This window comes from Budorcas taxicolor, chromosome 9 (genome assembly GCF_023091745.1).
Source record: "Budorcas taxicolor isolate Tak-1 chromosome 9, Takin1.1, whole genome shotgun sequence".
In the NCBI taxonomy this organism is placed as follows: domain Eukaryota; kingdom Metazoa; phylum Chordata; class Mammalia; order Artiodactyla; family Bovidae; genus Budorcas; species Budorcas taxicolor.
Genome location: NC_068918.1, coordinates 26,107,667 through 26,131,333, shown reverse-complemented (window position 1 = coordinate 26,131,333; position 23,667 = coordinate 26,107,667). Strand labels below are relative to the sequence as shown.

Here is a 23,667-nt window from a genome sequence, read left to right as displayed (position 1 = left end):
GAAAGCACGTTCTTGTGTTACTTGGTTGAAAATACTTGGGAGTATGTAAAAGTAGGGAAAGAAGTCTTTTGGAGGGGAGTGTGGGTTTAAACCATCACCTAAATTCTTCACTTATTACATAAAGCCATCAATGTGTCCATGAATGTTTCTAAACTTTTATGAAAATAGCATACCCCAATTCTTATTTTTCGGCTTGGAAGAAGCACAATGGTGAAAATGTGGGTATACTGTCTTCTATTTCAGGATCTTAATGTAAGCTCTCAGATGTTAATAAGAGAAGTGTAAAATATGTTAGCATATAAACACTTTAGTTTTGCATGTAATTATTTAAAATTTTTCAAACAGAAGCAAGACATCCATAAATTTAGAGAGCTGCCAGTGTAATTACCCTGAAGGATTTAAATTCATTGTTCACAACACTCTACTTACTGTGTTCAGTAGGTGGCTTCAGATTTTATTGCTTAATTTTGGGTTTTATTTTAGAGTTGCAGTGGAGGAGGTACAAAAACCCTTAACTTGATAATATCATATCATATCATGTCCATTTAACTAAGGTTGCTGTGTTCATTTCAGAAGAAAACTAATCTTCAGACTTTGCTTTCAGCTTTTTGTAAGTATTATCGGTTTGCCTTGCAGATTCCTTCTAGAATCTCAAATCAGCTCAGTTAGAAACCTTTTCCCCCCAAAAGATGAAAGTAAATGTTATCATTGTGATTTTCAGTAGTTAGTATTCTCTTTAACAATAATAGGAGACTCTTAAAATCAGTTTTCAGGATCCTAAAGAATCTAATAACAGCAAGTTGAGAGGCCAAATTCTGATTCTTATTTCATTTTGTCATTTTGGAGCTAAGTCACATCAACTTTATGGATGAAGTAGGTGAGAAGGAAAATTCCATAATAGGCATAGATACGTCTTTTTTTAAAAAAAACTCTGTAAATTAAAGTGGCATGGATTCAGGATTGATCAGTAATTGAAATTAAATGTTTGACCAGTGGATGAAATCAGGGTTTGTTCTTTTTCTTCCTTCTTCCTCCCCTGCATGTAATTTTCTGCATATATTTTGAGCTAAGCCTTGCATAGCACCTTGTAGAAATATAAATGGATAACTCATCTCACTGCCTTCCTTTCTCTTAACTCACACTTTCAAACCTTTTATTGGTTGCTATATTTAAAAACTTACCTTGTCTCTATATAATACTCACAGATTCATATGGAATATGATTTTTATATCAGTTCTGAGTAACAGGAGAATTGAAAAGTTTACATTGTGTTTTCTATTCAGTCATTTTTATGGAAGTATAGTTGATTTACAATGTTATATTAATTTCTGCTGTACAACAATGTGATTCAGTTACACACACACACACACACACACACACACACACACACACACACTGTCTTTATTCTCTTCCATTGCAGCTTCACATAGGATCTTAAATATAGTTCCCTTTGCTATGCAATAGGGCCTTGTTGTTTGTCTGTTCTATATATTCTGATCATTCTTGCATCGTTTGAAAATTATCTATGGAATAATACTTTTTGTAGTTATACTGTGTCCTCTGCTTCATCTGTAAGAGTCCACAAAAGATAAGAGAGAGAAATGTCTGCCTTCCAGGTACTATGGTTTTCTTGGGAAAGATTTTGAAGAAGTAAGTGGGGTAATGTTATGGATGCCCTTGAATACTAGGTTACAGACTTTGTTTTAAAAGGATTTATTAGAAATGTATATTCCAGTATTTTTATGTGTATATATGGTGACACATACTTATTTGTTGATAATTGAGACTGATACCTTGTTCGTTGTTATTCACGTGAAAATTCAAAGATTAATTCTCAGCTCTTCATTCTGTGCACCTGTGTAGACCACGTGTTTATCTGTGGTTGCTCCAACTATTTCCAGAACTTTTCACCTTAACCTCTCTAGGTGTTCGTTTTTTCATCAACACAATGAAAAGTTTGGATTAGTTTCTAAACTCCTCCCAACTTTAAAATTAGGTAATTCTTGTGCTTGAGGTATTTTGCTGTTTTCTGTGGTGAGACAGTGGGCTTGGCTCCATTTAGTAATTATTAGAGACAAAATCCATACCAAGTGGTCATATGTCTTCTTTGGGGGATATGTAAATATATGTGGGTATTTGTCATTCTATATTCCCATTTAATTTTGGGAAATGTGGTATCTTTATTGAATAAGCCTTGTACGTTCAACCCTTTTTGCAAATAGTGTGTTTATTTCAGTACAAGGAATCTGACTACTGTTTGCTTTGTTAGTCACATAAAAAGCACTGTCTTGTCCAAAACAGATTGTAGAATCAGAATATTTTCTAGCTTCACCCTGCCCAATTGTGTATTTAAAGCTATTTTTATTCTAGGAGTTTACCTGTAGCTGTTGAAAGTGACTAGACTGTGGCTTTATAATGAAAACCTATTCTACTTAAAGAACAGAAAGTCATGCTGTTTAAACTCAGCAACCTAAATGGTTTTTTTTTCCAATATCAAATACGAAGATGTTTTTTGCACACTAGCATTTAGCTGCTATTAAGCTCACTTGTCAGAGAAAGCAATGGCACCCGACTCCAGTACCCTTGCCTGGAAAATCCCATGGACAGAGGAGCCTAGTGGGCTGCAGTCCATGGGATCGCGAAGAGTCAGACACGACTAAGCAACTTCACTTTCACTTTTCACTTTCACGCATTGGAGAAGGAAATGGCAACCCATTCCAGTGTTCTTGCCTGGAGAATCCCAGGGACAGGGGAGCCTGGTGGGCTGCCGTCTATGGGGTGGCACAGAGTCGGACACGACTCAAGTGACTTAGCAGCAGCAAGCTCACATGTTCATTTTCACTTCCCAGGTTATCATTAATTCACCAGATATTTCTTGAGTACCTTGTGCATGTCAGGTATGGTGGTAAAAGAGCTGGATGAATGATGTACAGCCCTCACCCTTACGGTGTTTAAACACTATAGGTGGTTCTCAACCTTCTTTCCACACTCCCACAGTCCTGAGGGACACAACATCATTCCTTCTGTCTTTGGGATTCATTAAGATAATGGTGTTCAGAAACTATTTTGAAAAAGCTCCTCGGGTGAGCATGATGAACTTCTAAGTTAGAAGGTCTTAATCTGATATCAGTGTTCTATTACCAGCTTGTTAGTATTAGATACATAAATTTTCTTGTTTTTGCTCATGTGGCTTTTAGCTTTACTGTAGAAAAATTTCGTCTTATCCATAGATGTAGGGAGAATGGTAACCATGAATGTACCCACTACCCAACTTAACTAATCTCAAGTCACTGTCACTCAATCCTTCCTCTGTTCACCCCCACATTTTTAACAAATCCCATGAAAGTGAAAGCGAAGTCGCTCAGTCGTGTCTGACTCTTTGCGACCCCATGGACTGTAGTCTTCCAGGTTCCTCTGTCCATGGGATTTCCCATACAAGAACACTGGAGTGGGTTGCCATTTCCTTCTCCAGGGGATCTTCCCAACCCAGGGATTGAACCCGGGTCTCCCACATGGTAGGCAGACACTTTACCGTCTGAGCCACCAGGGAATATACTATACCAATTCATCTGTGAAATTTTAGTATATTTCTCCTGAAGGTAAGTTCTTTTTCTTTAAAATAGTATTTTCAACATGAACCCAAAATTAACTGTTTCTTAATATTATCAGATGCTTTAGTTCACTTCAGATTTCCTCAGTTATGTAGGTATACGCACACATGCACACATATGTATGTATGGATGTGGATATACATGCATACTTAAAATGTATGTAGAGATATACAAACACGTATATAGGATGTGTGCTTAGTCACTCAGCTGTATCTGATTCTCTCGGTGACTGCAAGGACCGAAGCCCTCCAGGCTCCTCTCCATGGTTTTTCCAGGCAAGAATACTGGAACAGATTGCCTTTTCCTACCCCAGGGGATCTTCCCGACCAGGGATTGAACCTCTGTCTCTTAGATCTCCTTCCTGCATTGGCAGACAGATTCTTTACCACTAGCATCACCTGGGAAGCCCATATATAGTATACATACATACATATTCATAGTTTTTTATTGATTATTGTTTGTTCAACTTAGATTCATGAATTTCCCTGAATTGTCATGCCCCGTTAATGTAGGTTTCTTATCCACATCTCTTTTTTCCCTTTACAGCTTATTTGCTGAGAAACTGGGTCCTCTTGCCTGTAGTTTCCTACACTTCAGATTTTGCTATCACTTAACATGGTTCTCTGTATGCTGCATTTCCTGAAAAAATTGGTAGTTAGAGCTAGAGATTCAATCGGATTTAGGTTTGAGATGTACACACACAAATACTTTTTAGCCAAGGGTACTTTGTAGATCCAGTGGGTGTTGTGTATTTTAACCAGGAAACCTTTCATTGCTGGTTGTGTGTGATGTTGCTAGGAATGAGCATTACGTAGATATCCTAATTCTCTCTTTCCTTCCTTGCTTATTAGCTTGAATATATATGTGTGTGTGTATAATCCACATATATAATGCTTACAATCCATATACATATATATTTGGGTTTCCAGGTGGTGTGGAGAAGGCAGTGGCACTCCACTCCAGTACTCTTGCCTGGAAAATCCCATGGATGGAGGAGCCTGGTGGGCTGCCGTCTATGGGGTCGCACAGAGTCGGACACAACTGAAGCGACTTAGCAGCAGCAGCCAGGTGGTGCTAGCAGTAAAGAACCCACTTGCCAGTGTAGGAGACATAGGACATGTGGATTCGATCCCTGAGTTGGCAAGATCCCCTGGAGGAGGGCATGGCAACCCACTTTAGTATTCTTACCTGGAAAATCCCCATGGACAGAGGAGCCTGGCAAGCTGTAGTCCTTAGGGTTGCAAAGACTCGGATAGGACTGAAGTAACTTAGCATGCACTCATATAAGTATATTTACACATGGATACATGAGCCAAAAGGTAATTTTGTTAACTATTATGATGTCCCCCTCCATAGGTATTGTATCATTTTCCATTTCCACCAGCACTGTGTGAGAGTTCCTGTTTTTCCACTGCCTCACCAGTAGGATGTGTTATTTAGATTTTGTTGAACTTCTCGATATTTCCTCATTTTAGAAATGAAAATTGGGGTCTTGGCCTAGTAATTTTCCTTCTTCTTACTAAGTGTGTGACTGAGCACCTTTTCATATAGTTAAGACCATATTTCTAGCATAATCCTAGAAGTGGTCTGTTTCCTCTTTTTATGATATAGCTTGCATATGTTTTTTTCCCAGTTTATCTTTTTAGTTGACTCATAAAAGTTTTTGTAACGTTTAAACTTTTTGCATAAACTTTTGATGCAGAATATTACTGTTCTTTCAGACACTCAGAGCTAGCTATAAGGAACATTAAAGGTTATCTAGATCAGTCATTTTATTCTTCAGAGGAGAAAACTAGCTGTCTCTTATGAATGTCGTGTTCCCTGATGTTTAATCAAGTTGAGTTTCTGAAGTACAGGGCTTTTGATGAGGGAGCCCATTGAGGGCAAACACCACAGATGAAGCTCATGTGTTCATGTCCTTACCTAAGCAGGATACTGACTTTCCTGTTCCTCTAATCTTTCAGTCTTTTAAGCCATGGAAATGAGGAAAGTGCCCAGAAGTTTAGTGAAGACGCTTGGAGACCCACTGCTTCCGCCACCACCTAGCTGTACCTCATTCCTCTTGAAAATGTTTTAAAAGAACATTCGTTGATCCTATTATAGAACCCAAGAGCTAAAAATGAGCTATTAGTGTAAAGGTTTAGTGGTTAGATAGCTGCTGAGAGCTGGAAAGGGGAAATTCATGCATAAAGACAGGTGTTGATGAAAAGCCCTGAAACTTCAGGCCAGGTCAAGGAAAATCTGAGAGTCATTTGGAAAGTTTGAACAAAGGCTTTGTATTTTCTGTGGTGCATAAATTGCCACATTATTTAAAGAACTCATAGTTTTATGTCTCAGGTGCTTAATGAGATCACCATCTTTTCATAGTAACCTGCTGAGTTTAAAATATAGAGCTTCTTGGCTTGTTGACCTGAAATCTTCAAGGATCTCGGCCACCTAACAGGTTCTCCTCCATTCAAGTGTGTTCCTATTTTATTTACAAGTTCAGCTTCTCATGTGCAGTCTGCTAAGTTGGAAGGAGGAATTAGAGAGTTAAAGTATTAATTGGAGAAATCATGGGGTGATGCTTTTTATTTATATCTCTTTGTGCTCCCCCTCCCCCATTTATTATCATCCACAGAACAGCTCCACGATCACTATCCATTAGAGGGTGCTCAGTTTCTGTAGGTGGCAACACAGACCACCAAGAAACCTGCCTTCAAGACTGATGCTCCTTGCAGCAGTAACTTGCTCATATAAGCAATTAAAATACACCCTGGAGTTTTCAGCTGAAGTAATGCTGAGCCTTCATCTACTTAATGTTTAGTCAGACACTTTGTTACCTGGCCAGAAGACCTCTCCCCTCTCTGTAGACTCGGGCTAAGGGACTACTGTTCCTGCCGTCTCTGGCTCCCAACTTCTTGCACCCTGGTCCCCTCTTTAGTGAAATCCCTCAAGTCTGCTTACTAGCTTTCAGATTTTTTAAGTAATTACTATTTAGAGAACACGTAGAAAATCGAAAATAAAATCTATACACCATAGGGATTTAACAGCTATTAATAGTAGTATCTCCTCTCTACATTCCCCACCCGCCATGACCTGTTCAGTTCTAAGCTTCTGTCAGTCATATTTAATCAATCACCTGTGTCAGAGTAAATCTTGCCACTTCTGATGCTAGTAAGGCTGAAATGTAGAAACTGTATGGTCCTATCCTGTTTTCTCTTCTTTTTATTAGGAACTTTGAAAGGTGAAGAAAGATGTATGTGAAGTGGTGGAACAGTGTCTGGGAATGCTCAGTAAATGTGAATGATGGAGGTGTCCACCCCGATGCTGAAGAATTAAATACCTCTGACGTTATATTTGAACCTCTTCATAGTGCTAGTCTTCTCCAGTGTTTGTTGAACTCTGAATCTCTACTTTGTGCCAGATGCTAGGTTAGATGCTGCTAACCTGGCTTCCCTGGTGGCTCAGTGGTAAAGAATCTGCCTGCAGCGCAGGAGCCGCGGGTTTGATTCCTAAGTGGGGAAGATCCCCTGGAGGAGGGCATGGCAACCCACTCCAGTATTCCTGCCTGGAGACTCCCGTGGGCCGAGGAGCCTGGTGGGCTGCAGTCCAGAGGGCACAAAGAGTTGGCCACGATTGAAGTGACCTGGCACACACGCAACCTGCTGCTGATGGTCTTACTCTCGTGAAGGAGCCAGATACCAAACGCAGCCTCTTACAGCCTTTGCTCTGGCTTTTTTATAATCCAGATTTCATGGATTCTGGTGTGAAACCATCTTCCAGATCATCACACTTTTTAATTGTTTATGAATGTAAGTCAAGGACTATTGGTTATTTACCACTGAAGCTCCATTCTGCACAGATAGTGCCTGGTACAGAACATGGACCTTGTAAATATTTGCTGAAGGAAGGAATTAAGAACTTTAGGAGACCAGATTTCAGTATTTACTGAGTGTGGGCATCATGTCTCATATTTGTGGGCACTCGGGTGGATCCTTTTGCATAGTGTTGGTTTGAATCTGAGTCTTTTCAGTCTCTGTTTAACCTTAAAATAACTCTCAATTCTTATGGAAGTCACAGCTTCCTACATGGCTTTGGGAATTAACAACTGCTTCCCAAAAGCCATTTTGCGAAAGAAAGTAACTGTAGCTTCTGTTCTAGAGACTGTGTACCTTCAACTCTCCTATTGGTAATTAGGTTAGCATTTCAGAGTAAGATCTTCCAAAGACAGTATTCCTCTAGGTAGCCATGGTTGGGGGTGTAGAGTTAAGGGTGTAGGTGTAGGAGAGGGGCTGAATAGAGAGAGAAGGAAGAGGAGCCCATACTCTTGGGAACTTACAGGGATTTCTTTAAATGTCTCAGAAACCTGAACTGTATAATTTTAGAGCAACAGATAACTTTTAGACTAGCCTGTGCTTTATTTTCCAAATTTTTTCACCTATCCATACCTCGTTTACTTGTTGGTATACCAATTCATTAAAATCCTCAAAGTATTAAACACATATGCCAGGAAATAAAAATAGGCTCATAGACTCCTGACAGCATTTATTAATTCTTTCCCTGCCCAGACTACCTGTTAGCATCTTTCCTGAATGTGACCCTTAAAGGGAAAATAAATTATTGTTTGGAGTTTGAGTTATAGATATCTTAGAACATTAAAATTTGTAAGATAAAAAATTTGAGACATTCAGTATCATCAAAAAATGAATATTTGAGCTGCAAGAAATACTAATCTTATTAAGTACTAGACTGATACTTACATTTTGTCTGAAGCAGACATAAACCCGTTTTTTATGACTCATTAAGTCTTCTAGATAACAATAATTACACATATATACACACATACCTCTATTTATTAGCAAACTTATGTTTGAGGAGAATTAACTTTTTTCCATTAAAACCACAAGTAATGCATCACTTCATTATTTAATGAACAACATAATAGAATTTTAATAATTTAACTTACGAGTGAGTGAGTGAAGTCACTCAGTCATTTCCGACTCTTTGCGACCCTGTGGACTGTAGCCTACCAGGCTTCTCTGTCCATGGGATTCTCCAGCAAGAATACTGGAGTGGGTTACCATTTCCTTCTCCAGGGAGTCTTCCTGACCCAGGGATTGAAGCCGGGTCTCCCACATTGGAGGCAGACGCTTTAACCTCTGAGCCCCCAGGAAACCCCCCCCCACCCCCGCCAATATTTTCCATAAGTTGTGCTTAGTATTTACTCTAGCTTCATTATACTTTAACTCAATCAAAAGATACTTCTTAGCTAAACCTCAAGCACTACTGTAGCTATGGATCACCCCTGGTCCCTGGTCATGTTTCGACAAATACTCTTATTTAATATACCTAAAATTTTTATGGAGAATCAAGTGTCTTAGAGTTTTGAAATCCATTAGAAAATACCCACCACATAGCTTATATGTATTAAGCTTGTATCACGTGCTGGATATAGTTCTAAGGACTTTGCATTATTATCTCATTTATTCCTTGTAGCAGCCACATGAAGTAGGTACTGTCATCTTTAGACGTGAAGAATTGAGGCTCAGAGAGGTTAAGCATTCTAGCCAAGATCGTACAGTCGGTGATGATACAGTTACTGCTTTCTGTAGATATATCTCTTGAGGATTTACACAGGACCCAGTATAATTTTAAGTATAGTACTATTTAATTTAAAACTGTGTTGGCCGTTCTTTTTCAAGAATGTGTATGAAAGTGTAATCCCATTATACTTGCTTTCCAGATCAGGTTCTCAGATTTCTTTGCCATCGAAAGAGCTGTGTTGTTTCAGTTCTAGATTGGGTTAGTTTAGAATTTGCTAATTTAAAAAGAAGCTAACTAAAAAGCAGATGGTGCTAATGTTGTTATGTTTGCCTTTATCCTGAGGAAGTGTTTTTTACGGTTATTTTTAGCCCATCATGGTCTTTTAAAATGGTTGAAAGGCAGGGTGGCATTACTAAAAGATTCTGTGTTTTGGCAGATGTTTAAATTATTAACATATTTTAATCCTAACAATAGCTAAACTGTTGCAAAAGTTATGAAGCCTTTTTCTTCTGTAAAAAGAGATCTCTAAGTGGGGAAACCTTAATGTGGGATTTTCAACTTCAGAGAGTTTGGTGGTTTTTAAAAGAAAAGGCAGAGAGCTTTTTATAAATTGATTTATTATTTGAATTCTCTTGCTAATATATCCTGGGTGAGCTTTGTTTGACCTACATCTTCAAATGTTATTATTTCTTTAGATTTAATATCCTCAAAACAACTCAACTTTGGACAAAAGGTTAACCAAAGTCCTATCTTTAGTTCACTCCTACGCTTCAAATGGAAAAGTAATTTTTGAGTTGTCAAATACAACATAAAGGACTCAGCTTTTCCTCTGATTGTATTGGTTTCAGAAACCAAAAATGCGTTTTAAATTAGCATCACCCTATTTTGAACTGGGACCAATTACATGCTTATCACAGAATTTTTTTCTTCAAATTTAGGAAAAGCTTCTAAAAATTAATTTAGCAAAACGCCTATTGATCATATTGTTACTGTTTAGTTGCTAAGTTGTATTTGACTCTTTTGTGACCCCATGGACTGTAGGTCGCCAGGCTCATCTGTCCACAGAATTTTCCAGGCAAGAATACTGGAGTGGGTTGCGATTTCAAGAGGGAATTGTTAAAGAGTTCTGTAGCCTGTGGAGGGGAACAGGCAACCTTATCAAATATGTTTTATTTTTGGTGGGGGGAAGCACTCTAGTATCAACAATTTGTGAGTATTAACTTACTGACTTAAAATTCTGTTATTTGGTACAAATGTTGATTAAACTCGTGTGGATTTTGGGTAAAACACTATGTTTTGGATAATACCATTTAAAAGCTAACTTCACGGTAATATTGAGAAATAATTGTATTTGAGAACCATCTATGTTAGGGTAAATTCTGAGAAATACTTGTATTTGAGAACCATCCTATACTTAGACTTTATTTTACTCTCAGAACTGATGACATCAAAATTCTTGTCCATTTAATTAATGCATATTGTGTGCTACAGTAAAACAGTGTTGAACTGCTTTTAAAAGGCACTTGACTCTTGCAGTATTGATAAATTCCTGAGAGTTTTTTAAAACATTTTGTATGATAGTAAAGAGCTCTTATGTCTTTTTACATTTAACTTTTATAGCACTTTAAGGTCTTATTTTTCAACTGAAAAGTGCATATGTGGGGCACTTCAATGAGTTATGGTTCTTTAGGTATTTTTTTCATGAGAGGAAAGTAAGAAATAGGAATTTAATTGTGTTTTTCTTAACAGACATTATATATAACTAAGTCGTCGTCTTCAAGGTAAGGGCCATTTGTGTAGAAGCTGTCTGTCTTTAAGACCCTAGTGAAACCCTTGAGTTTGTCAAGCCAGTGGTGGCAGAGGGGAGAGTTTAGATGCCAGGGTCAAATGCTACAGTGGTGTTTGCCGCAAGAGCATGCAGTTAGGTATTTTTAAATATTCCGCCTTTGTGTAATTTCCTCTTCAGTGGATCAACTTAGGCTGGAGTTCCATCCCTTATAAACTAGCTGAAACGCTGATGTCCCAGTTTTACGTCATTTGGCTGCCTTGCTTTCTCAGGGTGGAAACAGCTCTAATGCTCATCAGGCCACATTACGCCTGTCTCCTTTTTCTGCCTCACCTCATTGCTTTTGACAATTTCCAAGAACAAGGACCCCCTTTTTAATATTTAAAATTGAGGAAATTTTGATGTATTTATAGTATATATAATTATTTATAACTGTGTAATTCTTTCCTACAAAAAGTGAACATATATGTATCTGCCACCCACCTAAAAGACACCTATATTATCACTACTTTTGAAGCCCCTGTGCCCACCTCCCTGACTTATTCCCTGTGTTCCCCCATAGGTAACTGCTGAATTTGTGTGTATGTTATTCATCTGTCATCATAGAAAGGATAGCCTCCCATACCCTACCCCTAAAACACATGCATAGCCCACAACAACATTTTTCATTGATATCTTAAAATTCTGTTTAAAAGGAACTATAGCATGTGTGAACCGCTGCAGCTTGACTTTCTGATGCGACATGACGCTTTCGAGATCGATCTGTATTATGTATGTGGCTGTTTGTTCATGTGTTACCGCTATATGCTTTCCCATCGTATATCAGAATTTATTTGTTCATCTGCTGATGGAAATTTAGCTTATTTTTGTTTGCTCTTAAAAATAATGCTGCTTTGAACATTCTTTTACATGTTTCCTATCTATCCACAAAAGAATTTTTCAAGTAAGATACCTGTAAGTGGAATATTGAATATACATACTTTGTGTTTTACTGGATTGTTTGCTAAAGCCATTTTATGCTTTACCAGCAGAGCATAAGAATTACGTGGTTTCACCTAAATTTTAAGGTTTATCAGTCTTCAGGGTGGCTATAAAGATGCTGTCTCATTAGATTTTTATTTACATGTTTCTGATTTGTAATGAGAGTGAGCGTCTTTTCATATATTTATTGGCCGGTTGTGTTTCTTCCTCTCTCAAACGCCTGTTGGTATCTTTGCCCATATTTCTTGAATTGTCTTTTCTTGTTGTTGTCATTGTTTTTTGAGCAGTCCTTCTGTGTTTTGAATATTGATTTTCATTAGTTAGTATTTTGCAAATATACAGCATCTTATGTGTTGTCTGCACCTGTCTAGCCAAGGAAGACCCTATTTTTAAAACTGACTCATTGAGATCCAGTAAGTTGCTGTTATTCTTTTCCCAACTTTCAAGTGGGACTCTATGCCACTGTATATTCAAAGAACGACACCTCTTTGAATGATGATAGAGAATGTTTCACTAAATTTTACTTTGGTTGACTTTCTTTTCTATAATAGAGAGGTGAGCATTCTTTTTACAGAATTTGAAATTCTAGGTTTACTTGAAAAAGTTCTACGTAAATTATCAACAGAAGTCTATATTTGACATTTGAATTTAAGGAAATGTTGTTTTCATACAATAATAAAGAACCACATTTTCATTATCAGAGTTTCCAACAGGAGAATATTTCCATGTAAGCATTTTTTGATCAGCATTTAATTAATGAAAATTCTCTTACTAGGTTCTAATTGTTTTAGTAAGTGATTTTCTGAGAAAAGTATGTAAAGTGGTATGTTTCTAATCTGGAAAAATAAAGAGGAATTCCTTTTACATGAAAAATTTGAAGTTGCTTGGATTAAAAACTAAAAATACTTGTTACCCTATTTTCACTTCATGGCTGATTTCTAATGTGTGATACAAATGGAATTATTGCTAGAATAATTCCTTTTTTTTCTTTTTTTACTTTCATATTTATAAAACTTTAAGGGGGTAAATAGATTCTCATTCTAAAATATGAAACTAATGTTAATACAATTCACAGATACTCCATTTTATTTTTTAGTATTTAGGGGGCCAGTTTTAGGAATTTAATTTTAAAAGATAATCCCTCAAACTCGGTTTTATTAAACATCATTTTTGCTTTTTTTAACCTAAAAAAGGTTTACCTGGCAAATTCTTAGGAAAAAGTAGTAGAGATTGCATTGAGTTAAAAAAAAAAATTTAGTAACATAAACATCAAAGCCACAGACAGCTTAATTTGTCAACTGAAAAGAGTAGTTTCATATTATACATAATTATTTTATGTATCATCAGTGTCAGTTCCACTATCAAAGTCAGGTTTTTTACCCTTAAAATATGTTAAATGAACTTGTAACTTGTGTCTGATAATTTTGTTGAAATCTGTTGGAATCTGAAAATAAACATGTACAGGAAAATGAGATGATAGTGTGTGATGGAAGCTAAACTTTGTGCTTGCAGAAGGGCTGTCCGTAGTGATCTGGGCATCTTGGTAGAGTGATAACTCAGAGAGGCTCATGGCAGTGGCTCAAAATAAGCAGGAAGCAGTCGGTGCGTGTGTAGTGTTCTTCAGACCTTGAAAAATAATTTGGTACTGCCTTTCTTGTTTCTTTTCACTTCTTGTTAACTGTATTCTTCAGACTGCCGAAGATGCAAGGTGCTGTATTTACTAGCTCTGGGAGATAGTTTGTGATTCCAAACTCTTTGCTCCGGGTGTCTCAGCTCTATGTGTCAGTCTGATGTGGAAGTCAGGTGGATGCCTCATAAAATCTGGGTTAACTGTTCTGTTTTATGTTTTATGGTGGGAAGAGTTCGTGGATAAAAACAGATGTTATGGTTTATATCTTATTTGGAAGAAGGCTCTAGTTCTGTCATGCGTATTTTGCTATTACTGTGAAATTCCCAGAGACATGATTTTTGTTATTTTGTATAGTATTTAGGGGTAATATCAAAATACCTGACATTTTACTCATATTATGATAGTAATTAAAGGAATTTGCACTGACATAAGTAACATTAAAAGAATAGTACTATGTTTTTCTGCCTTTTTATTTTGATTTCTTTTTTCAGAATGAATTAAACCTACTACTTATAGTTTTTTTCCTCTTTATGAAAACTGCCAACAAATTACACTGTCCTTGTTAGCCATATGTAAAGAATGTGAGTGTGCCCTTTTTTTTTAAAGACAAGTGATCATTTTATGGATAAGCTTATAAGGAAATAAGTCATTTACTCAAAAAATTAACTATAATGATTTGTTTTACTGTACTCAAATCAAGAAAGGTTATTGCTGTGTGTCATTAATTGTAGTTGGCTGAATTTGTAGCAGTGTTTGGTTGTGATATATTTTCTCTACTAGATTTTAATCTATAACAAGAAGATGTTTACAACCCTTTATAAAAGTGCTGATGTGAAAGGGATGGCCTTAAATGTTTTGACAACTTGGGGGAAAATTTAGAGAGATTGGAGCTTTTTCATTATGAGTTTTCAGTCATTAAGTATTGTAATAGTATTTTATTATTTCACAGATAAGTTTGGTCGCTGATTTCTGAATAATGATGACATTCAGGACTGATGTATTCCTGGTATTGGCCATTCTGCACTCGAACATTATATATGGACTCCTAGGAGAATCCCATGGACGGAGGAGCCTGGTAGGCTGCAGTCCATGGGGTTGCAAAGGGTCGGGCACGACTGAGCAACTTCACTTTCAGTTTTCACTTTCACCCATTGGAGAAGGAAATGGCAACCCACTCCAGTGTTCTTGCCTGGAGAATCCCAGGGATGGGGAGCCTGGTGGGCTGCCGTCTATGGGGTCGCACAGAGTCGGACGCGACTGAAGCGACTTAGCAGCAGCAGCAGCAGCAGGATTTTATGCTTCCCAGGTGGTGCTGGTGGTAAAGAACCCGCCTGCCAATGCAGGAGACGTCAAGAGACACAGGTTCAATTCCTGGGTCAGGAAGATCCCTGGAGGAGGACATGGCAACCCACTCCAGTATTCTTGCCTGGAGAATCCCATAGATGGAGGAACATGGCAGGCTATAGTCTGTAGGGTCACACACAGTGTGGGACAGGACTGACCTAACTTAGCACGCACACACTAGGGTTTTACATAATTGGAATCCACTTTATAGCAAAATGTGACACAGCATTTGTTTTTGTTACAATGTTAAAATATAAATTTAACACAGTTTCCATCCACATGCACAAAACTGCTGAATATGTTTGTTGAAAACATATCTTTTTCTAGTTTTCTATATTACTTTAAGTAAAAGATTCTAAGTTTAGAACTCAAATATTTGAGTGTATTTAAGTTAATGTTGATTTCAAATTGGCTAGTCAATGGACTCTTAGAGCCTGTTTGTGACACACCGAACTATTTCTTAAGACTTCACGGCAGTAATACAATCTTTAAAGGGACTGGATGTGATAACAGGAAGGAAACCAATAATGAGCCAATGGCATTGGTCTCTGACAGCTTTGAGCTAGTTCACCATAGCGCAGCCGCAAGTGTGCATGATAGGAGACGGAGACCTCTCTTTGGCTCAAAATGAGACTTTTTTTTAACCAAAGCATCTTAGACTGACAGCATTGACGGTTGTCTCCACAACTCTGTTGAAAGTTACTGGATTTATTTTAAAGTGTGTTTGTTGCCAGCAGTGGGGGGACATGATCTGAGGAGCTAGAGTAAGGATGCAGCTAGAATATGATGTTGAAGTATTCTCAGAGTGAATGAACAAACAGATCTCAGGTTTGATTCTTGCATCAGATCGACACATGGGAAATGCAGTGCCTTTTAAATCTAATATGTGAGCAAAGCAATGGAACATAAAACCTTCCTGTGGGTTTGAAGCTTTACAATAGATTGGAAGCTTCTTTAGGATCTTCCCCTCCCTCTGCAAATTGTGTTATGATAACTGCTTACCATTAAATGTCTCCAGATGGTATTTGTTTTGAAAGATGAGGTGTGATGAAATCAGTCAGTTCAGTTGCTCAGTCGTGTCCGACTCTTTGAGACCCCACGGACTGCAATACGCCAGGCCTCCCTGTCCATCACGAGCTCCCAGAATTTATTCAAAATTATGTCTGTTGAGTCAGTGATGCCATCCAGCCATCTCATCCTTTGTCATCCCCTTCTCCTCCTGCCTTCAATCTTGCCCAGCTTTAGGGTCTTTTCAGATAAGTCAGTTCTTCACATTAGGTGGCCAGAATAGTGGAGTTTCAGCTTCAGCATCAGTCCTTCAATGAATACTCAGGATTTATCTCCTTTAGGATGGACTGGTTGGATCTCCTTGCAGTCCAAGGGACTCTCAAGAGTCTTCTCCAACACCACAGTTCAAAAGCATCAATTCTTTGGCACTCAGCTTTCTTCATGGTCCACCTCTCACATCCATACATGACTACTAGAAAAACCATGGCTTTGACTAGACTGACCTTTGTTGGCAAAGTAATGTCTCTGCTTTTTAATATGCTGTCTAGGTTGGTTATAGCTTTTCTTCCAAGGAGCAAGTGTCTTTTAATTTCATGGCTGCAGACACCATCTGCAGTGATTTTGGAGCCCAAAAATATATATATAAGGTCTGTCACTGTTTCCATTTTCCATTCTCATGATGTACTCTGCATATAAGTTAAATAAGGAGGGTGACAATATACAGCCTTGACGTATTCCTTTCCCAGGTTGGCAATAAAATATTTGGATTATCTACATCATAAGATCTGAGCTCAATAACTATCCATTGTGAAAGTCTAAAAAAAACTTAAATAATACTAAATTGATGATTAAAAGGGAATGCTGATTTTTAAAGTGTGGTTTTCTGTGTTCTTTATTATTTCTTGGTAAAGAGGTTGGTTATAATCATTGCTTGAGAATAAATTCATAAGCTTGACTTTAATTTAAGATATTATAATGGGTTCTGTGTTGTTTTATTATAAATCCTGCCATTGTCATCTTACTGTTCTCTTTCCATCTCTTACCCAGTATTTATTTATTTACCGTTTTACACATTCTCAGACGTTCAAGAGCCTGTCTGCAATGTAGGAGACCCAGGCTCCATCCCTGGGTCAGGAAGATCCTCTGGATCTTTCTCTTAGGCATTGCCAGAGATCTAAAGATCAGATCTGTGTTTTCTATCCAATCAAATATGAAAATGGTTTGCTTCGTTTTCTCACTTTATATTTTATTAGCAGTTCATTCTGTTATTTGCCAGTAGTTATTACATGGATGAGTGGAAAACTGTATTTGCAAACTGACCAAATAGATTTTTTTGGTACTTTCTCACCTTCTTTTAACATGTATGCAACAGTATTTAAGAGCAGTGAACAGGTGCCCAGAATTTTGTTTTGCAATTATGTTAATTTAGTATGCAGTCTAGGCTTCACTCACTAGGCTTTCCACAGAACACTACCTCCAGGCAGAAGTCTTCCCTGACTTGTTTCTGGAGAGCAGCACAGAAAAAGAGAGAAGTCTTTCTTTTTCTCCTAACGCAGCAGAGGTGCCAGCCGCATGGCACACAGCCCAACTTGTTGGTTATGGTTATAGATAGTGCTGATTAGGAAAAACTTCATATTTTGTGGTAGATAGAAGTTGAGGTGAGTGAATAGGATTGGGGGCAGAGAGTCCCTAAGGTATTAATAAAAAGCAGTGTGAATTTTTTGAGATTCCAGGCCAGGATATGATTAAAAAGAATTAAAGCAAATAAGTTATCCAGGCTGTAGAAAAACATTTTTGATTATGTGGCATCATCCTGTAATTCTAGATAGCTTATAAAATGGACTTGATCATACTTTGACCTTTCAAGTTCAAATAAAAAGGGAAGAGGAGTATCTCTGCAGGCATATGGCTTAAGTAAATTACTGGAATTACTTCACTCAAGATGGGAAAAGAAATCCCTTTGGGTTGAAACCAGGAAAATTCTCAGATGGCCACTTGGAAATGTTCTTCTTAAGGAAAGAAAGAATTACCAGGGAGAGGGGAAAGATAAATGAATTAACAAGTAAGAATTAAGGCTAGGAAGAATATTTATATTATCTACATCCTATAATTTCCTATAATTATGATACAACAGCATATTTCTGTGTAGTGTGATTTCTTCCTGATCTGTTTTTCATTCTCCTGATCTGTAATTCTTGCCGATTGTGAAAGTGAAAGTCACTCAGTTGTGTCTGACTCTTTGCGACCCCATGGACTATAGAGTCCATGGAATTCTCCAGGCCAGAATACTGAAGGCCATTCCCTTCTCCATCGGTGGAAAATGGATTATTCTAGAAGTTTTGTTTAACCCGTGGGTAGCTTTTTGACAAATAAAGTTGTGCCCTGCCTAACACCAAAATAAATTCCAGATTATCAAAGTTCTAACCATTAAAAAGAAGTCATTAAGTTGCTGTTAAAAAATGTAAGACAAATATGTATTTTTTTTAAATCTTGGGATCAGAAAACCTTTCTAAGTATAATCTTAAACCAAGAAACCTTTAAAGAAAAGATGTACGAATCTGACAACATTTTAAAATGTCCTGCATAAAAGAGGCTTCCCTGGTGGCTCAGAAGGTAAAGCGTCTGCCTATAGTGCGGGAGACCTGGGCTCAGTCCCTGGGTCAGGAAGATCCTCTGGAGAAGGAAAAGGCAACCCACTCCAGTACTCTTGCCTGGAAAATCCCATGGACGGAGGAGCCTGGTAGGCTGCAGTCTTGGAGTCGCAGAGAGTCGAACACGACTGAGCGACTTCACTTTCTGCATATAAAGAAAAATAAAAGCAAAATTAAAGACAAATGACAAACCAAGAGTAAAGTTTCCACCTCATGTAATGGACAAGGAAATAATAGTCTTTAAAATATTAAAGTTTTTCTAAAACATACTAAAAACCAATAACCTTATTGAATAATAGACAAAGGATATAAACAGTTAACAGAAAAGGAAGTATGACTTTAAACTTGTGCAAAGATATTCCATTTCTTTCATAATAAGTTGCAAATAGAAGCTGCTGCAGAAAGTGTAAATTAATACAAACTTTAAAATTTTTAAATGCTCATATTTACTCAAGAATTCCATCTCTGAAAATTTATCTTACAGATAAAATTGTATATGTACAGAGGATATATGTGTCAGTGTGTGTGTGTGTCCGCGTGTGTGTGTATATATATATATATATTTATATATATTTATTTATATATATTATACCTTTGTTTATATAGCAAAAGGGAAACTGCTCAAATATTCATTAATAAATACTAGCTACAATTTCATTCATCTGAGTAGTGGAACATTAAGTAGGGCTCCATAATCACTGCAGATGGTGACTGCAGCCATGAAATTAAAAGATGCTTACTCCTTGGAAGAAAAGTTATGACCAACCTAGATACCATATTCAAAAGCAGAGACATTACTTTGCCAACAAAGGTCCGTCTAGTCAAGGCTATGGTTTTTCCAGTGGTCATGTATGGATGTGAGAGTTGGAAGAAAGCTGAGCACCGAAGAATTGATGCTTTTGAACTGTGGTGTTGGAGAAAACTCTTGAGAGTCCCTTGGACTGCGAGGAGATCCAACCAGTCCATTCTAAAGCAGATCAGCCCTGGGTGTCCTTTGGAAGGAAAGATGCTAAAGCTGAAACTCCAGTACTTTGACCACCTCATGCAAAGAGTTGACTCACTGGAAAAGACTCTGATGCTGGGAGGGATTGGGGGCAGGAGGAGAAGGGGACGACAGAGGATGAGATGGCTGGATGGCATCACGGACTCGATTGACGTGAGTTTGAGTGAACTCTGGGAGTTGGTGATGGACAGGGAGGCCTGGCGTGCTGCGATTCATGGGGTCGCAAAGAGTTGGACGCGACTGAACTGAACTGAAAAAGGTGGGGCTGCCTTATTAGAGACTGATTTGAAAGGACCTCCAGAATACAGCTGGTAGAAAAGAAAAATGTATAGAGTATATATTAAAACAGTCCTTTTGTAAAATACATGTAACTGTCTATGTAACACAAGCTGTCACACACTTTATGTAAGATGGACCAAAAAACTTGTGAGAGGGATTGTCTTTTGTGAGGGAAACTGGATGGTGTGGAAGAAAGACTGACTTGCCATTGTATGCCCATTTTTACCTTTTGAATGTTTTAACACGTTAATCTATTCCAAATCTTGTAAAAAGACAAAAAGGAGAAAAAAGAATGTATGATTTGTTTTCACTGAGTTTACTATACGTGCCTTCCAAAAAAGCAGGAAAAAAAAATAGATTTCCTGCTTTTTTGAGTATTTGAATACAGTAGTAAATAACTGTAATACTAAAGCTTAATTTTTTTTTTTACTAATACTCAGTTCAGTCACTCAGTTGTGTCGACTCCCTGCGACCCCGTGAATTGCAGCACGCCAGGCCTCCCTGTCCATCCCATCTCCCAGAGTTCACTCAAACTCATGTCCATCAAGTCGGTGATGCCATCCAGCCATCTCATCCTCTGTCGTCCCCTTCTCCTCCTGCCCCCAATCCCTCCCAGCATCAGAGTCTTTTCCAGTGAGTCAACTCTTTGCATGAGGTGGCCAAAGTACTGGAGTTTCAGCTTTAGCATCTTTCCTTCCAAAGGACACCCAGGGCTGATCTTCAGAATGGATTGGTTGGATCTCCTTGCAGTCCAAGGGACTCTCAAGAGTCTTCTCCAACACCACACGTCAAAAGCATCAGTTCTTCGGTGCTCAGCTTTCTTCACAGTCCAACTCTCACATCCATACATGACCACAGGAAAAACCATAGTCTTGACTAGACGGATGTTTGTTGGCAGAGTAATGTCTCTGCTTTTGAATATGCTATCTAGGTTGGTCATAACTTTTCTTCTGAATCTTAAACATTGCCTTAGGACCATCATTGTGAATATCAGTTTTCATTGTACTCTTAAAATATGGACATGTTAGTAGAAGTATTAATGAGTACATATATATATATATTTGTTAAGGAAGTAGTGGCTAAAAGTCAAATGGTTTTCCTATAACAAAGTCATTATTAAGTAAATTTTGGGGGCTTTTTGTGTTTCTCTGTGGGAAAACTGAGCAAAATAATGTTACTATGAAGATATACTTAAATGTACTTTTTAAAATCGCATTTTGAGTGGTTACCTTTGTAGGCAATAATTTCTGTTAAGTAAATGAAATTGGAAGCATAAAAGGGAAAATAAAAATCGAGTCAAAAGAAATATCTTCAATAAATATGTATTACCTGACACTGATTTATTACAGTTCATTTGAAGGAGCTGATGATCCTTTTTGTTACTAGAACATAGTGAAAATTTAAATAATGGAAATTGACCATTCTTCCTAGACTTTCCTACTCATTTGAATTTTCAGTCTTTTTCACAGGTTCCTTGAATTTTTCTTTCTTTATTATAAGAAAGATGCATAGTCCATGGATAACACATGCATGCATGCTCAGTTGCTTTAGTCGTGTCTGACTCTCTGCGACCCTACAGACCCTATTAACTGTAGCCCACCAGGCTCCTCTGTCCATGGGATTCTCCAGGCAAGAATACTGGAGTGGGTTGCCATGCCCTTCTCGAGGGAATCTTCCCGACTCAGGGATCAAACCCGCATCTCTTACGTCTTCCACGTTGGCAGGCGGGTTCTTTACCACTAGCGCCACATGGATAAACACAGGTGGACAGCAAACCAACAAAGTTCTCAAAATATTTTTTACTGGCAGGCCATTTTAGGGTAATTACACATTTGAGTCAGAATTTGAAGTTGTAAGTGATATTATTAGCAAATTCAACACAATTTTACCCAGTGACTTCTAAAATTTTAAATTAAGAACTTTTCATAATTAATAGCATAAATAGCTGTTTTTGTCACTGTACAGTTTCAGAGCATTGTAAGCCATTTCTGCATACTCACTTACGCTTCTTCCCACTCTGTAGGACAGGAAATGGAGTAGACAGTGTGTTTCTATACTAGATTGACTTTACATTTTAAGATTATAATCCTCTAAGTTATTTCCTTACCAATATTAACACAACACTGACCTATTCTGCTCTAGTAAGATAAATAAGGTGAGTCTGAGACGGAGTCTCCAAACAAAGTGCTATTTGAATAGTGACATATATAAGCACTATTGCTTTTAACAAAGGTGAACCAAAAGACAGCTGTTGAAAAGGGCGGCTAGACTGGAAATTGGAGAGAGCTGTTTTCCAAGCGTCCCATTGCTTAGTACAGTCACTGAATTAAAAAGGAAATAGTTGAATTTAATCTCAGTACACCAAGTCAGTATAGATTATTGGGATAGAACCCTTGAGGCTGCAATATCTATAAAACAAGTGGTGAAAAAGTTATAGAATTGGAGAGCTTGAAAATTCTTAGAGATCCTTTTGACAAGTGCCCTTTCTTTAGAGATGAGGAAATTGAAAAGGAATTTGATTTACACAGAGAATCAGAATTAGGACTCATGGCTTTTTATCTAAAGTCTGATATCCCCCTCAGAGGTAGGTAGAAGTGACTGTGTTAGTACAACATTTGATCTTTATTTCCTAGGATAGCTCTCTTTGAGGATTGCCCCCAAACTACTGTTCAGGACCTGAAAGAAGGCTTGTGGGCCAAGAAGGAGGAGACCAAAAGCGCAGGAGCTAGAGCTTGCACTTGTGCAGACCCAGTCGAAGAGTCTGACCTTCGACAGAAGCCGTGAGGCCAAGGCTTGAAGGATCTTTGCAGAAAAGTGACCTATTGAATATGTGTTTTTTTAAATTTTACACTGGCTACAATATGCAGAACTTTGGGGAATAAGTGGTCACTGGGAGGTCATTAAGAAGATGGTGTCTTAGAATGGTGTGGTGTGTGTGGAGTGAAGTAGCTGGGTAAAAGTGATATTTAAAAGCTAGTTTTTAGAGATTGGGGCATCATCTTGCAATATTTGATAAGCTTATTTTTATTCATGTTGCTTGCTGTTGTAGCTCTCTGTCATATATTCTCATCATATTGTATGATAACAGGGAAACTGGAGAATCTTGGAATATTGTAAGTAGTAAATATCAAATGTGGTGAGTTTGGAAATATCAAAACACTTAAAATTGTGTGTAATGGATACAGAGCTTACATTTAAATATTATATAAATTGATTTAGGTACTACAATTGGCGTTTAAACTTTATGAATAGAAATAATTTCAGGTTATATGTGGTTTTAGGATTTTTTATAAGGTGACATTTGACAACTTCTTACAGCATTTAAAAATGTTATGTTTTGTTGATGGAAATCTTCTCATTTCTGGACTTTATCTCTGAATTTGAACAGGAAGTAGGGTTTGCATCTCCTAGTTGTATCCCTTACTCATCCCTTTTTTGCTTCTGTGCAGTGCCCTGCCCATCTTCCCATTGCCATCAGCGCCTGCACCAGCCTTCTTCACTTCTCCCTCCCCCTGTGCAGTGAAGGATTCTCAGTGTGCACCTTTCAGTGAGTGTGTCAGCCATCTTAAACCCCAATCATATGTGCAAATACACTTTTATTGTACAGTGCCTATTTTTCCTGGCTAATTTTTTCTCAAAATAAGTTACACAAGAAGGAAAATCCTAAATGTTTTCAATGTATATTGATTTTGGCTTATGCCCTCCAGAATTATCATATGATTAGGAGCCTTGTAAAACAGGGATTTATTCCCTTCATTCATTCACTTATTCACTTGAAACATTGAGCACTGCAAGTTTCTTTCTTTCTATATATACTGATGTAGTGTCCTTCTTTATCTTTCTTCGTA

General features: G+C 37.7%; 1 protein-coding gene across 1 annotated transcript in view; it reads left to right on the top strand.

Annotated features, from left to right (window-relative positions):
• NT5DC1 (5'-nucleotidase domain containing 1) overlaps positions 1-23,667 on the top strand; it is a 116,234-nt gene that overhangs the window by 27,271 nt on the left and 65,296 nt on the right. The gene's annotated exons all lie outside the window — the stretch shown is intronic.